Source organism: Trachymyrmex septentrionalis, unplaced genomic scaffold, assembly GCF_001594115.1.
Source record: "Trachymyrmex septentrionalis isolate Tsep2-gDNA-1 unplaced genomic scaffold, Tsep1.0 scaffold16, whole genome shotgun sequence".
In the NCBI taxonomy this organism is placed as follows: Eukaryota; Metazoa; Arthropoda; class Insecta; order Hymenoptera; family Formicidae; genus Trachymyrmex; species Trachymyrmex septentrionalis.
This window is the reverse complement of record NW_017304758.1, coordinates 1277027-1294278: the sequence shown is the minus strand read 5'-3', so window position 1 is coordinate 1294278 and position 17252 is coordinate 1277027. Positions and strand designations below refer to the sequence as shown.

The window sequence follows — 17252 nt, the reverse complement described above, 5'->3', positions numbered from 1 at the left end:
CCCCCCCCCCCCCCCGCTACTAAATACGCCTCCGACCGGATTTTTTGTTATCTCGAAACTCGGCCCCTTGTCTTCATGACACGATCACGGTACGTCCATTAGCTGTACCGTCATAAAAAAAGTCTGAAAGTTTTGTGAGGTGAACTTTTTCTGCTTCACCTCGCACCCTATGAATTGCCGACTCTTTTTTACAGGGTGGGACTTTTTTTACAACCTGTTTCATGATATACGAGCATCAGGTGAATACGGATACTTTATGGATATGTCAGTACCAGATAGAGATAAATCTATAAATATATATACAAGTTAATGAATATATGTTGCGAGGATTTTTTCAACTCAATTCTTGCAAATAATTTATATTGCACAGAGAGGGGAAGGAAGCATCTACTTGCATTGATTTAAATGTAAAATCATCGGCGCTACGGTTTAAGGGAGGTTTTAGTGATGCACCTGAACAGCAGTGGAAACCTATCGAGGGTGAAAATCGAGTTGTGGAGGGTCCCGTCGAGTTGGGCAGGCATGTTGTAGCCGTACAAACTGCCGCAGGCAAACTTTGCTCCCTCGAAGAACAGGTATTACACTCGGGTATTATTTGTTTTCACTTGCATTTCGGAAATATAGTTTGGGGCAGGTGAAGCGAGCCTTGAAACTGCCGACTGCGGTGAACCTTTTATGATTTGCAAGGGTTATTTTATTTGCTCTCGTGTTAAAATTATCACTTTTCTATTTTTAAATTCTGAACAGTTTTTCTGAACACTTTTTCGAAGGATTTGTCAAATTGATACACAGCAACAAGTAGTGCAAATATTACGCTTCTTATTATATTATTGTAATGTGACAATCGCTTTTTTATCAATTGCTGGAAATTTTTTTTGAACTACTACTACCTACCTACTACTACCTACTTGAAAATAACATACAAACTATAATTTATGTTTATCGGTATAAGTTGAAATTAAATATAAACATAAGAATATTCATGCGTTATTTATATATTCCATAGTTATTTATATATTCAATTATGCTTAACATATATTCTACTTAGTTAATCTTTGTATATAATTTCCAATTCAGATTTGATCTTATCTTTGATTTTTCATCTTTGTTTCGAAAGTTTATGGAATATTTAATTAAACATTATTGACGTAGCAATCGTGTCACCTTCGTTTTTTAACTCGCGAACTTGACGAACTTTAATTTTCGCCTTGTTCTACATTCAACCGAAAAATCATCGACCTTTCATACGAATGACGCATTTAAAAGCGTCGTGGATCGTTAAGCATATCGATCGATTGCTTAATATATATGTTTCACCTATGTGTGCTAGCCAAGTCGATGGAGTGTATCGTATGCTGAATATTACACCAACTAAACTCGTAAAAGTGCTCCAAGCCTCGCTTATTTCCGTTTATGCACAATTAACATATGAAATCAAATAGCATAAAACAATATATTCATAGACAATTGTCATATTTGCCGATGTTTCGCTGAATCTAACGGATTCAATCGCAACAGTGACTTCAACTCGAGCGTCTTCAACTCGTAGGTAGCAGGCAACTCTCTAATGAAAATTGAGGAAACGGATAATTCCGCACGTTTCCTGTTAATCGTGAATTTAAACCGGTTTGCGAGTAGATCCGCGGACGTTCTGTTCTAACAGTTCTCAGGGACTCGCTCATTTCATTTCTCTCGTTCTCTTCTCGCAATCGTTGGAAAGAAATACTCGTTCTCGTCTCGCAGGATCTTCATCGCTGGATCGGATAGATCTTACAACCGGTTCTTAATACGACCGTCAAATTTTAATTAATTCGAGACCATTCGCGCGGTGTCCTGATTTAAAGCCGCGCCCACGTGTTTTCGTGCGGATGCGCACGTCGTTTCGGAGGCGTCTTACGTGAAATTAATAATTCATGATCGTTTTTCTCGTTCACTATGTGGAGACACCATCGGTTTGGAAACGTTTCGTTGGATTTTAGCAACGTGCATTCCCATTCGGAAATTTATACTTGTACATTTTATTATCGTCGATAATGACGTATCGTTTAACGGAACGAAAAGGCACGAGCGCGTGCAGCATGAATAAATATCGAAGATGCGTGTGCGTTTCTTGAGCAACACGTATCCCTCTGATCCATTAATTAACAGCATAAATTTCTCGGGCATTAATATTTGATTTTATAATTTTGAGATTTATTTATAATAGAAACTCCGTTTATCTGCACTCTATTTATATAATGCACGAGCAAGTTCGTGCTCAGTTTCAAATATATGAACTCATAGCCGAGCTTTTATTATCGAAACTGACTATAGGTAGGAAAATAGGCACGTTCGACTTCAGTTTCTTAAATGTTAGCTTCTATTATCGGAATTAATAAATATAAATGATAAAGGGAAGAACTGGTGAGTTTCTATTATCCAAATCATTTGGTTATCAAAACTGTCTCTTGATATATTCGGAGTTGATTTGATATATTTGTAGTTTTACTTGATATATTTATGTCTGGATAAGTTAACGATAATTTCTATATTGGAAAATATGAAAATCCTAAATATCAGTTTTATTGAAGCTTCTTATACTATGTATTATAAAACTCATTAAAGTTCTGTGATGAATTATTTTTCAACTTTTTTCTTAAACAAGGAAGCATCTTTTGTTCTTTTGAACAAAAAGATGGCTGTACATTTTAATTCAATATTATATTTATGAATTTAGTCGAAATTTTCTTTATATTGAAATAATTAAAGACAAATCTGCTTAATATTTTTGCTGAAAATATTTCGCAGCACCCGAAGCTATTATCACGCTTGCAAATTATATTATATCGCTTTGAATCTCGCAGAAACGACGCGTCATATTCGCATATTTATTCTGGGCCTCCGACGAGGGTATTAGATTATGCAAATCACGTGCGAGACGAGTGTCGCGGGTCTCATCAGATAAAACGTTATTCCGAAGGTGGAACGTGCGATCCCCTTCACGTTTGGCCGTAGCAAACATTAGAGGTGAGCGATATGACACAATCTTGATTAAAATGCTACCCCTGGCATTCTGCCACTCGATAGTAGAGATCGCTTATCGCGTCATTAACCGACGAGAAAAAGAATCCGCGAACGCCTGAATAATCAGGTTGAACGCGCGTTGCGGAATGCATCTAAGAGATGGCTCGAGGAAAAGATGGCACACGTGAATTTCTTTTGTTTATTTATTACAGCATCTGCAGATAAGGATCTTTTTTCGATTTTACAACGCACGTTATCGCAAGTGCAGCATATATTGGATATTATGGAAGTCGGTATTATTTTATCTAGCACAAATAAAGTATTTGCGAGAACAAATGTAACATAAATTACTTTTATTTTTAGTATTTATTTTTGTGGAGGAGAAAAAAAAATTAGGAACAATACTAGAAAGAAATATACTTTTTTTTATTGAATATTAAGTGAAGATTGATTAATGATTTCAAAGAAAATGCATAATGCAAAGATAATTATTCACACAGAGAGAATGAAATAAAAAATTTGCGATTGCTGACAAAACTGATCATATTATATAGAAATTTTCAGTGTAATTATTCAATTGAATTCTGAAGATTATACTTAACACAAGTTAGAATACAGAATTAAATCTCTGGACAATAAATTTGTGATTACTTAAGACGATTATTTATCAAAGAAATCCATTTTTGTTAAATAAAGATCATGATCATGGAAATGCCCATCGAGCGTTTGAGAATGAGACTCTGCACGGTATCCTCATTAGCATATAATTAATATATGAGCAATGACCGGCGCGGCATTCTTTGCGCTCGCGTCCGACTTGTACACGCATGTTCGACGATGCAGCGGGTAGACGCGAAAAGGGAGAGCCCTCGTGAGGGCTTGAAGGGAAAAGGGAAGGCGAAGAAGCGAGCAGGCTAACTTAAAACAGTAGTAGTGACCCCCGGGGCTGAGCAGGCCCAAACAAGAAGTCCCTTCTGACGTCACCGGCAGGTGCAAGCAGAAGTGCATCCTCGTCTTGCCGCGCTCCTCTCGCTCTCGCTCCCTTTCTTTGCTCTTTCCGCCTTCCTCTGCTTCTTTTTCTGCTTCCTCCTCGCGCACTCGCGTGTAATCGTGCCGATTTCGAGATCGAGATAACTTGGCCTGTGCACGGCGCCCACCGTGAATCCGGTTGGTTTCTGTTGAAAATTTCTGACGTATGTTACTCGGCTGCAGTCGCTCGCTCGCTTACTCGCTCGCTCTCTCTTTCTCGTGGACTTTAATAAATGATTTCCTTTACGGTTCATTGAGTCGGTTGTGGATAAATTGGCGAGATGATTGCAGAGGTGAAACAAAGGATATGCGAGATATCCCTATTTCGTAAATTTTTCACAGGATAGATATCTGATACTATTATGTGTTTTTTTAAATTATACATTTTGTAGCAAGTTTAAAGAAATTTTTTTTAACAAAAACTTTATGGTGTCAGATTGTTCAAATTTTTAGTAAACTTTAAATTTTCAGAATAAAATATTTTAACCAATTTGTGTAGTTTATTTTTTTTGTTACGTAGACAATATGATTTAAGTAAAATTAATTTATTAGAAGTACATTAATTCTCCGTTGACAAAATATGTGAAATATTTTCACCTTTCGCAGTCTAAGTCTTCGATTTTCAGTACATATTTTTATATCTTGTGTTCTTCAGTCTATATAAAAATTTGAAAAAGAAATCTTACTTGTGAAAGCTTTAACAAATTTTTATTATCTTAGAAGTTGGAGTTTCCTTACTTTTTACAGATTTAAATTATATTTACATTGTTCACTTAATTATAATTTTTAATTATAAATTTTGTAATTTAAATTTATGAATTAAATTTATTCACCAGAGTTTACAATAAAAAAATTCGATTGTGCTTTTAAAGTCCAACAGCTGGCAGAGAGTTATAATACGATTACATCATTGTCTACATGTAATTTTCTAACTTTTTTTTACATTTCTGCAAGTAATGCGATATGATTTGAACTTAAATTAGTTGGAAGTCTAATGTCGTATTGTGAAGGGTAATAAAAAAAACTAGGAAACGCTTTGTGCCATCGAGATTTAAAGAGCATCCGAAAACGATACTAATCTACCTTTAGTGACGGTACGTCTAATCGAAAGGCGATATGATTTCACTGATGGATTTCACTGATGGAACACCTTAAGGGCGGTAATAAAATATCCTACCGAGAACATTCCATGGATTTTAATGCCCGATAACATCGTTTGTAAATGGAACGACGAAATCCGAACGACGCTGCCGCGCCACGCCGGTGCCAAGGTAGCTGCGTCTCGCTTTATTTCTCGAGGCGATGGTAACTGCATCCGCGGTTGATGCAGTGAATTATCTTGATCTTAAAATCAGTACCATTACGCGTGAGCGCACGCGAGAAAAGAGAGAAGGCAGTTGATTCTTTTACGTGCATTCTTCAGGGTGATTCGTCCGTACGATTCTGTGTGCAATGATAATTATCACGTAACGTTGCGTTCTATCTGGTTTGATTTTTGTATTCTATATCTAGCTTGCTAAGTATGATTTTCAAAAGCTAGTTCCGCCAATGTAAGATTAAGTTTAATATTGGTTTAACTTATTGTAAATTAAAAAAAGATAAGCAGTAAGTTAAATTGATATTAAAGTTAATCTTATATTGGAATCGGGCTTCAGTTAGATGATCGTGTTTAATATTTATATGTACCTACGATATAATTCAAAGTTATAAGATTTTCCATTTATAACTGTTTATATAATTTTTTTTAGCTATCACACAATTTTTATCTTATTCTTCTTGTGCAAATTATTGTTTGCTCATTGCATTTTTCCTTGAAATTATTAATTAATGTTACCTTCAGTTTAGTATAAGGTAAAAAAAGAATAAAGGACGAGGTTACATCAAGGGCACATCAAAGAGATAATATTAAAAAAGGAGAGGATCTTATTTGTACCTGGGGCAAAAAATAGTCCAACGACTACTGTACTCGTTTTTTATTTCTCACCTTTACGAGATTAGTAATCGTTTTTGGCAGGTATCGTCCTTAGAGATCTACTTGATTGGAATTTTATCTCTCATCTTGTGCGTAGGGATCTGAATTTAACGTGCGCAAGGAGTTCGTAAAATATATTCTGTTTTTTTACATCTGAAAATTATGCATATAGAAATAATTTGAATCACTTATTGATATTTTTATCATGTTCTATTTTTAAACGTGTATCTAAATATAAAACTTAATAAGATATAATTTCTTAATATAATTCATTAATATAATTTATGTAAATTTAATATAATTTTAAGTTCACTATTTTATGATATGTGTTTTATATCTATAATTATATATAAAATTAAAAATACATTTTACATTTATTATTTAACGAATGCAACAATAAAATATTGTAAGGCTATAGGAAAAAAAGGGAGAAAATGTGACATTTTTAAAAGGAACCGTGACTAATTAAGGATACATTAAAATCGTATAAATTTTATTCGATTTAACTCGTTACTTCGAATACTCAGTCTAGCGGGTGCTGTTTGCCACTTCACGACGAACGGAGTGAATTTATAGTAAGCCCAGACTATTACACTTTTTTCGGTGCTTATCAAATATTTTTTAGGGGGTGTCGGTCGCGGGTCGATACAAATTTCGGTTATTAAGGCGGCACCATGTGTAATTGGACCGAATTACATCTTAAATTACCGAGGGTACGGCGATTTCTAACGAGTTTTTTTTACCGCTCAATATAATTCGTAAAGCTTTAACGTCTTCGACGAAACGTTTAATGTTTGCGTTGAAGTTCGCGCGCGATAATAATTTGCCTTCTTGCATTTTCCTTCGTTTTGTATCCGACAGCCGCACCGGAATGCATTTTATCACCCGTACAATAAAACGCACTGTTATTTCGTGAATTAACGTTTCGCTAATTTTTGACCGCAGGTGAAGCTGCAACGCGGAACGACTGAAGCGGATTGACGAGCTCAGGTGTTGGTTGGTGTTGGTGAGTCCATATATATACATATTTCTTATACAAATTTTTCCACTAAGCATTTTGCGTTGTCTTTGATTTAATATGACTCTAAACAAGTATACTTCTCCGTGTTATTAACTATATGTTTGATGCGTTTATTGTTATATTTTCTGTAACATGAATGCACTTTCAACCACAAATTTGAAAGACTTTCTAATGTTTAGTGACTATAAAAATTATGATATATAAGGATAATTCGCGAATCGTCTACTTTTCGAAGTAAAAAGCGAAATCTGCGCGACAGATTGCAAGATGTTGTTCAGTATTTCACCGTTTCCTTAAGATCGAACGATTCATCCCCTTCGCGGATAAATTCTTTATCCGTCTGGACTCGCTTGTCCGTCCATCGGAGAACCACGCGGAATCCTTTGTCCCCTCGGACCGGTCCATGGAATTTTCGTGGATAGAATAAAAAGGACTGAATCATAATGCCGCGACGCGCGAAAGGACCCTTTCGAAATCCTATTGAAACGTTGGAGCGGTATCGGGTGGGGTTAAGGGTGGCCACGGGCGGGTGAATGCAATATTATTCAAAATCACGAAAATCTCCGTTTGTATTTCGTTATTTTCGGGGTCCATTCGGGATCGTAGATGCATATCTTACACCGTTGAATGGGCCACTGTACGGGGTAAGCACCGGCCGGTGTTTGTTCGTTATTTTTCCCCTTCGTTCCCTTCTCGCGTCACAACGAGAACCGAGAGAGGCAAGAGTGATCCAGGTAAAAAGGGTCAAACGCACGCACAAAGGGCACTCTCGCCCTCGCGACCAGGCACATGTGCGCGCAGCACGCAATCATAAAAGCGACACTTCGATCTTGCGCCGAGAACGAATCGAACTTATTGAAAGAGAACTCAAGACGATTCAAGGGTTGATTCGTCGTCATCGTCGTCGCCATCGTGTTTCGTTTCTCACCGGGAAAACCTGTCGCGCGCACCACCGACTGCACGATACGCATATGCAACACAATTTCCGCAGCTGCCCTTTTTCTACGTTTTTACTAAACACACCAGGTGCGTGAAATCACCAACTTTAGATTTTTACAGATTTTTATCGGAAACAGGAAGATTAGTTCATTAATAAAACTAAGTGTTTCGATTATTGCACTTGTCGCTAACATCCCGAATTTTGACTCGCAATCAGAGATCTTTTATCCAGCGACTCAACCCTTTCACAGGTGTATCCTGTCGGGAGGGAAACCCTTTTCCTTATTGTTCGCGAGTTTCCGCTAATCCTTTCGGTGCTTCGCAGGTAAAAGGGTTGACATTCTAGGTTAGCGGATCGGAGGGTTGAAAACAGAAAATGTCTGTTTAACGGTGCAGTAGAACGAAATTTCTTGCGATGAACTATATTCGTCTGATGTAGTGCAATGTGTAGTATCTTTTATATTGATCTAATACATATTTTTTTGTTAAACTTTTTTAAGTCTTTCGTTATCTCAAGTATTTCAACAATCTTTACGGTATTCTTAAAAGTATACAGATTTATATTTTAAGTTAATATATGTATACATATTGGATAAGGTAATACAATTTCAAATATGATAACAATTCTGAATGAAATAAGATTTGAATCCTATTATCGAATTTCAGCTTTGATTTTTTCTTGTTTGATACCATTCATACAATGAGAAGATTACCAAACTTGAACCTCGAAACTTGGATTTAAATTTTATTCAATTTTGAATTTTACCATGTTTGAAATTGTAACATCTTTCGATATGTGAATATGTTATGGAGTTCTTAAAAATATTGAATCTCTATATATAAGTTTTTAAAAATAAAATTTATTTTAAGTTTTTTTTTTTAAATAATTGAGATAATGTCAAATAGCCAAGAAGACTTGAGAAAATTTGAGAAAAATTTCGAATAATACTGCCCTATTTTTATCAATATTTTAATTGCTTTTGATCTATCCCTGAATATACAATTTACATTTTGAAAACAATTACGTGAACAAAACATAAAAAAATAATTTCTTAGGAATGACGATAGAATGATACAATTTTAGAAAATATAAAACAAGATTACTCGAATAAAGAAACAAGAAGAAACTCGAAGAAAGGACTTTTTCTGAAATAGATTGCAAGTTTGAACAGGTCCGTTTCGCCATTTTGCTCAAAGGCAGAATGATATCTGCTCAAAAGAAGAAAAGATTGCTTTTTGTGTTACGTAAACTCGAAATGCTTGCGTCAGATTCCTTGCATCGATCCGTCGGTGCAGATTCGAACCTGCACAGGGCATTCAGGGGCACACTCGCTTTGATCAAGTTTCTTCACGTGCCAGCGGCAAACGAGACGTGTTCGAACTTGCACGATCTTCCGCGTAGATCAGTAGATGGGCTTCGTTTCTCGCGCAAAAGAGGACGATCCTGCCGGATGCGTGGACCTGCCGCAACGCTTGAAAAGCGAATCTAACGTGGGTGAGTGCATTCTCGGGGGGGGGGGGGGTTGCGTTGTGAGAAAGTCTTTAAAGGGACGCATTCTAACTCTCTCGCATGATGCTCCGACACGTATTTTTCAATAGCGAATTTCGTCATCTTAAACACGCCATAGAAAAGGGGAAGGATTCGTATGCAGACAACTGTATATCCGTGACGCATAAATTTTGCGTCGGGATATTCTCAAAATTGTTACTCGTTGCTTTTATATAATGCTGAACGGTCGGTGTAAATCTTCCTTAGACTTACAGAAGGAAAAAACGTTTTTTAAAGATTGAATTTTATTTATTCCGTGTCATCTTTTTTATTATACATTGTTATGATATATTTTGCCTATATAAAATAATTTAAAATATTTTAATTTCCTCTCTTTTAATTGTAAGAATTATTAACCGTACACGCACAATATTGAAGTCATGCGTATCACGTTTTGTCGAGAAGGCTCTTGGAGTTTAAAAAAATCTTGAGAATCCAACCCCCTCGAAATATTTAATTTCGACAAAGACATCAATAGTTCATCAATCAGTTTATGATGAATTTAATAGGCTTTAAGATCAACACACGAAAATCCTAATATCAATATCAAACATTACTCAGTACACCAAATTCGAGAGTCTCGACAAACTTCTTGGAGGACTGCGCGATGATATTCCTTCCTTCGATCCTTCGGATCCAAAATCTTCCAAAGTCTTGCGCGTCGAGCTTGGAAAGATCCGTTTTTCATTTACGAATCACCATTATGTCCCTAAATAAACAGCTGTCCCTCGCAAGCCCTGCACCTATGTAAACACAAGATTCTTACGAAACTGCCGCATGCTCGATCGATATGTGTGATTCGCTCGACCGGGGGTGAAGGAGAAAAAAATTTCGAGCGGAGGGGGAGTTTTGAAAGAGTGTCGGAAAGAGAGTCGCATTGAAGATCGCAGGACCATGAATCTGCCTTCAAGGCACGGATCCATTCTTAAAGGATTATCATTATAAATTATACATTTCCCTTCTTCCCTTTCTGTGCCGCCCTCCTACACTGCCACCGAATGACCGGTAGCAGCTTAAGGATTTCTATCACTGGATTAGTGTGGACCGTGTCATCGTGGTATCCTGTCTATTCGATTTGTCTTCCTTCAGAAGAAGAAATGCTCACGAGTTCTTTTCCGTTTTGCGTTTTACAATCTTTTTTTTTTCCGTTCATACGTGAGTAATATTTGGTCTCGCGGGTGCGTTTTTTTTTATTTTTGTGGATGTAGCGATATTGCAGATACGTAAATCTTGTCATTTTGCAAAGCGTTGAAAATTCTTTCTAATGGACAGTTAAGATCCTATAAATCAAAGACATACGAAAAAGAATAATAAAAATTATCATTAAAAATTGTTTTTTTTTTATGACAATGCTCTTCCTAGAAGGTTAATATTACATTACTAATAAATATACAATAGTAATTTTAGTTGAAAAATGATTTCTCTCTTTCTTTCTCTCAATTTTATTGATTTATAATCAAAGATATATAAAAATTACAATAGATATTTTACGTTACAACTTAAAATGATTTCTTTCTGAAAAATGAAAAAAAATCTCAACAATTATTATACTTTAATTCAACACGTTCGATGAAAATTAAATAGAGGCACGTTTTGATTCATTTCTAACATATTCTTTACAATTTTTCTTGATACATAAAAATCTACGAATGATGCTAGACGGCGCTTAATTTCGTCTCACGCGATTTATTACGAATCGGTGTCTATTAAATATCGGCGCTCCACAAAGGCTCGATACCGATTCATTCGTTGATTCGATGACGTTTCTCTGGGTTGCCACGCCGTCTGGACTCGCCCCGAATCGTCAATGTACGATAACAATTATTCGAAAATGCTCGTTTGAACGTCAGAGGCGACAATGACTTTTCGCGAAGATGAGACGACGACCATCACTGGACGGCGCGTCCCCCTTCGTCTTTGTGCCTCCCAAATCTTTTTTACGTACACGTGGAGAAGTAGTTTGATGGGTCTCTTTGGTCGGGGCCCGATCCTTTTCTCGCGAAGGGTCCTGTGGGCGGAGCGGTTGGCCGAGAAAGGACCTCATTCGAGTCCGGCGGCGAAGATTCTCTAGGATCCTGACCAGCGGGATAAGGAACGAGCTTTCAAAGGGGCTGAAATTGAACACGTGCAAGGGTGAGTCAGAGCAGCAGAAGGAGAAAGCGAAAAGAAAAAGAAAGAGAGAAGCAGGCCTGGGCTACGTCGGCCCTTCGAAGATTTCTACGTCAGATAACGTTATTCTTACAGGGCTGCAGGCTTTTATCTTTTCTATACATTCTATAATTATCTGAATGAAATTCATTCCTTGTCCAAAGTATGATTTGTTCTAGTATTTAATTCATTGACATTAATTAAGTCTCTTTATTTTTTAAATAATACAAAAGTGTATGAATATTAGGGAGATTTTATAAAAGTATTTTTATAAATTTTTTCATACATTATTGTATTTATATTATATTTACAATTTTTAAATTATTAAATTAAAATATTTGATTTATAATTCTTTTATATGTTGTCTTAAAAAATAATTTGTTTTTTAAATATCATTTCACACTGGCTAATATTGATTGTTATTTGTCTTTATGATTTTTGATGAAAATTTTAGAAGTGTTGCCAAAGTTATTGATTTGTAAAAAATAGGCGGACAAATTAACAAATTGCGTTTTAGAAAGCTTCTTTATAAGAGAGATCCTTATAAAATAGTACGTGATTATTACTTGGTTAGGTTTGTTATTAAAATCATTTTATTTTCTTAGTTTTCACTCCTAGAGAAAAATTCAGCGCTCAGCGATTAATTCTCTGCTCGGAAATGTGTTTCATAAGTGAGTTTCTTGAAACTACTTCTTAGGATTGGCGACCAAATGCGGCCCTGCGTGCCTCGAGCTCATCATCTATCTCGTCTTCCTTCGGAGTCGAGACTCCTAGATATCTCTCCGCGCTAACCTATGCCTTTGCCTAGGGAAGCCACATTTTTTCTCATCTGCGTCCGGCATATCCATTAGAACACGTGCATCCACTGGCGTGACAAGTGCCCCGTCGACGCTATAAACCCCCAAGGGGCACAAAAAACTGTGGTCCATCCAGAGATCCCTCTTTCCTCTCCTTTCCTCTATTCTTCCTTCCCTCCCTTTCTCTCTGCTTGTCTTCTTCCTCGTAACGTCCGAAATAGCCTAATGACTATTATAATCTCCTTGTACGTCGATGGCACGATTTCTTTTATCCTTCGCGCGCGAGGACTGCCAACGCGGGAAAAGAAATCTTCCGTATCATTACGTTGGCGTGATGAACAACAGGGGGGAAAAATCCCTTCCGTGTTATTATAAGGTGATTTCGTGGCGTGCGTGGAAATTGGTATCTCTTCTCGCGTGAGACTCTTTTGTCTTTTTGTTATACGCGCTCCCCGCGTATCTGGAAAGGTAACCAGATTTTCCGTGAAACTCCGTTTCTTTCCCGTTGCGTTACACAATTAAATGTATATCTTTTTTTTTTTTTCTTATCTTGACCATTCCAGTGAAGTAATCATAATACAGTACATAGAGTATAACATACATTTCTCATACAGTTATTGTTTTATTTTAAACACATTAAATAAATTTGTATACAAAAGAATAATTGATTAAAAATGCTAGTTTAAGATCCCATCATGACAAAAATACCTTAAATATGTAAAATTGCATTTGAAACTTTCCTCTCCGAGAAACGATATAGTCAAATCACATGCTTGAAAACTTTCAATTACACTTCCATTTCAGTGATCTGTGAAGATTTGGAAGGGCCTTTTAGTTTGTCCAATATTTTGAACATCCCTCGTAATTTCGTAGCTTTTTTTGTGAATCACCGAGCGTGTGTTGCTCCTTTTCGGCGGCGACGGCGCGGCCGATTTCCGCTCGAAAGAAAGCATCGCAAGATCCTCGATTGCGAGTACCTTAAGAAGAGCCTCGATTTCTTACCTCGAGCTTTTCTTTTGCCTGGCGATGTTCTCTCGGATCGCGTTATGTGACGCCTGACGCAACATTATCGTCGCGTATAGTCCCGAAATCGTGTTATTAAATCACTTTAAAAAGATTTAATTACAGTAGCCTTTTTCGGCACCACTCGGCCGAAAGTAACGAACGAGGCATCCGACTCTCACGTCAGCTGACAACAAGAACGAATCCGAGCAATTACTTCTCCATACACGGTCTCGTCTCTCGAATGATCACTATAACTGGTTGATCCCCCTCCCTCGAAATAAAAATTACTTTGCCAAACTCGTTGCCGCCATCGTTGCGCAATCAATACGAGGTGTTATTTTAATCTGCAACGCGCGCGCGAGCATGTCTACGTTTCGAACAGTTCTCTACAGAGAATTTTCTATTTCCTTAAATAACGAAAGAGAAAATTTATTCTCTCTATAATTGCACCAAATAAAAAATTATTTAATAATTGATTTTATTTTACGATCAAAAAAAATAAAGATATTAAACTTTAATTTAAATTCTGATGAAGTTAATTTTTTTAATGTAACAAAAATTTAATGATTAAAAATATTTTGAAGTTGACTATTAAGAATTAATTTTGAGGTTTGTAATATAAAATAAAGATTATAATCGATGTAGAAAAGTAAGCTCATGTAAATGCAACGCAATAAATTGATATTTTAAAGATGATAGCCACATGTGAATATTACAAAACTAATTAGTACTTCATAACAAATATGAAGAAACGAATTGCTTAATATAAAGTCTGCTTATAAAATTTGTCGTGATTCTTCACACACAGAAGTTGTCTCATTTCTAACCGAACAATCAGCGCGGATGATTCGACAGCTGGTGCTCGTCTCTTTGATGGCAAAGCGGGCCTTGTAAATAACGTTTAACCGAGAGCATGAAGGGAGGGTGTATTGATAGCTGTAGAGAAGCGGGAGTGACCTGTCGTCACGGAATATTAGGGTGGCGATCACGCGAAAGAAGGGTGGTTGCGACAAAAGTGGCTCGTCCGCGAGAAAAGAAAGAAAAGAAGTCGACGAAGAGTTCCGAAATCGGTATATCCGTCGGCTCAAAGGCAAGAAACGAGATGCTGTAGGCCCCAGCTAACGCAGCGGAACGGGTGGTCCCCATCCGTGCATTTTAGACTGCTACCGCTTCTCTTTACCTTCTTTTCAGCGCTCTTGCCTCGATCTTTCTACCGGGCAACGCGAAAATCGGCGTGACGCGATTGCCTTTTCAACCTCTCGACGATCGCGGATTTTTTTCCGCGGCCGTCGATTTTATTCAACACCTTAGATTCGGGCGAACAATTCGGATGGTTGGGATCTCCGAAAAGGTCCCAGCGACCGTGAAAATCAGGACGTACAATGCCGTACAGTACCGCGTGCATCATCCACCGCGGAAAAGTGGCGCGGAAATTCTGCGGTGCGGCGTGTCGACCTCGCGTGGAAAATTATTTCGATCTAGAACGGACTCGCCGAATAATTTTCTTATTCGGTATCAACTTCATGCTCGTTCCGTCGAGATCGAGCGATGGAGTGCAGATCGTCAGATTGTCACGGATCATGTTTGTCGAGGCTCGAAATGTGTTTGTCAAGTCAAACAATTTCATTGATCGTGTCTAATTTTAGAGAGCCTTTCGAATTGTGGTTTATGTGCATGAATTTAGTAAGCGAACGTTGCGATATTTCTCTGTCATGCTCAAGCAATTTTTAAGTGATTTTATTCCTCTATAAAAATTTCTACGATGGCAAACAATATGTCTAATGAAAATTTATAAGCGTCTAAATATTTTATCAAATACTTAAATATGTTTTTTAAAACTAAATTTTATATTGCTACATAGAGAATTTTTTAATTATATTTTTACGTCCACTTAGCTTTCCCCGCCTCCCCCCCTCCTCCCACTTAACCAAATCTTAATGAATAAATTATATAATAATGCGCTATTTTAAGAGTGCAAATTATGCTCTCAAAATTCGTAAAAAAATTTTTTTGTGAGGGGGCTGAATAGGCTGTCAATCATGAACGATATCGTTTTTATCAGCGCCGATATTTGTATGTGATTTCTAATGTTATTGATGTTTCTGTAGAAAATTGTATGATAATATTGCAACAAAAAGTTAAATAATTTTTGGATAAATATGAATTTATCTATATTTATAGATATTTAAATTATGAATCATTATCTTATTTAAAAACCCGAAAAGTTACTTCATGGCGTTTGTATGGCAATCTATAGAAAACATAGTTGTGAGACAGCACCATGATTGAAATCAGAGACGTCATCTTAACGCCGTTAGAAAAGATTGCAATCCGACATTGTCTGAATTCGTCGATGTTATTTTTTTCTTTCAGTAGTTTACCTTTGCCGATCGCGATTCGATCATGCGTGCAAGTCCACACCTAGTAGCTTTTTTTACGAGGGCTCGTATCGTTAAATATCTCCGGTGGCGCGTAAAGATGTTCGGAGTAGAACTCGTGTTTTCCAAATACGCGTTTTATCACGGTCCCGTAAGGCCTGCTTACGGGATCAAAGTAGGACTTAATCGGGCTCGATCTAGGAAGGGATCGAGGCTGCTATAGAGTGCGCTCGTTTTGACGAATTGAACGGTCCGTTACGCATGGACGATCCTTCTCTTACATCTTTTTGAATCGCGACATACGAATTTAGCTGCGAAACGTGCAAGAGCAGAGGATTACACATCGCGAGGAGACTTAGGGTCTGCTTAGAGATCTTTACAACCTTTACGCGTTGATCCTACAATCCCATGGAGTTTGCACGTGGGGAATTACGCGCGCAAAATCACAATGTGTGTGGCTAGAATATATATGATTATTAAATATTCTGTGCATCGTACTAAAGTTCAAAATAAAATCAATTTCGACGTTATATCTGTTATTTAATATCTATTATTTAATATTTAAAGTAAGATTTCTAGCAAAAAATCTTTTTAGAATGAACGTTTTTGCAAGTTTTATATTACACGATACAACATATAATTAGAAAAAATTGTGTTGCGACATTAAAAAAATATACTAAATCTTAATACGTATTTCTTTGAATAGTAACAATAAGTAAACATTTATTTACAGTATAAATAATATTTACTTAATGAAAAAAAATGTTAATTAAATCAAATTAATAATATCCAATAAATACATGTTTACTTAATATTTACTTCGAACTATAAAAACAAATATTATTATTTATTAAAATTCAATTTTTTCTTCAGCGTAGATATATTTCGAGGGATTGTAATATTCTAAATTTTTACGACGACAGGTCTTCTTTTATATCTTTCAGGAATTAAATTAATACTAGCGGTTAACTACCCTTCGTGTAATAGTAATTTATAAACGAGCCTGTGTTCATTGATCTGCGATTCGAGTTTGTAATATCGACACGTATAACGGAGATTCTTTGGAAAACTCGAACACCTGCACCCTCTCGTCGAATTTAATTAGCCCGCATTGGATTTCTGGATCCTTTCTTCGTCCTGTCAAGGGCAAGCAGCATGTTTCACAACGGATGAATGTCCTCGCAATAACAAGCGTTGCTTACCGTCGCGATAAGTACATTTTTTCCCTCGGCATAAACAGTAATGAGAAAAATCGCGTACATATTTTACCCGTAGCGCGTTACGAAATTTCGTTTCACTCTCATAAATTCTAGTTCCACTTTTTTGGTGTTAGTATATTTTATGACAGCTCTGCCGCATGGTTGCTGCGTTCTACTTTTTTCTACATCGGGGTAGCATTTTAAATGATATT

The 17252-nt window shown here is 36.7% G+C and overlaps 1 protein-coding gene across 1 annotated transcript in view; it reads left to right on the top strand.

The window, feature by feature from the left end:
- LOC108746078 (tubulin polyglutamylase TTLL4-like) overlaps window positions 1–17252 on the top strand; it is a 128262-nt gene that overhangs the window by 13247 nt on the left and 97763 nt on the right. The window contains exon 2 of the mRNA XM_018482603.1: window positions 6950–7010. The gene's annotated coding sequence lies outside the window, so the exon portion shown is untranslated. The remainder of the gene's footprint in view (window positions 1–6949; window positions 7011–17252) is intronic.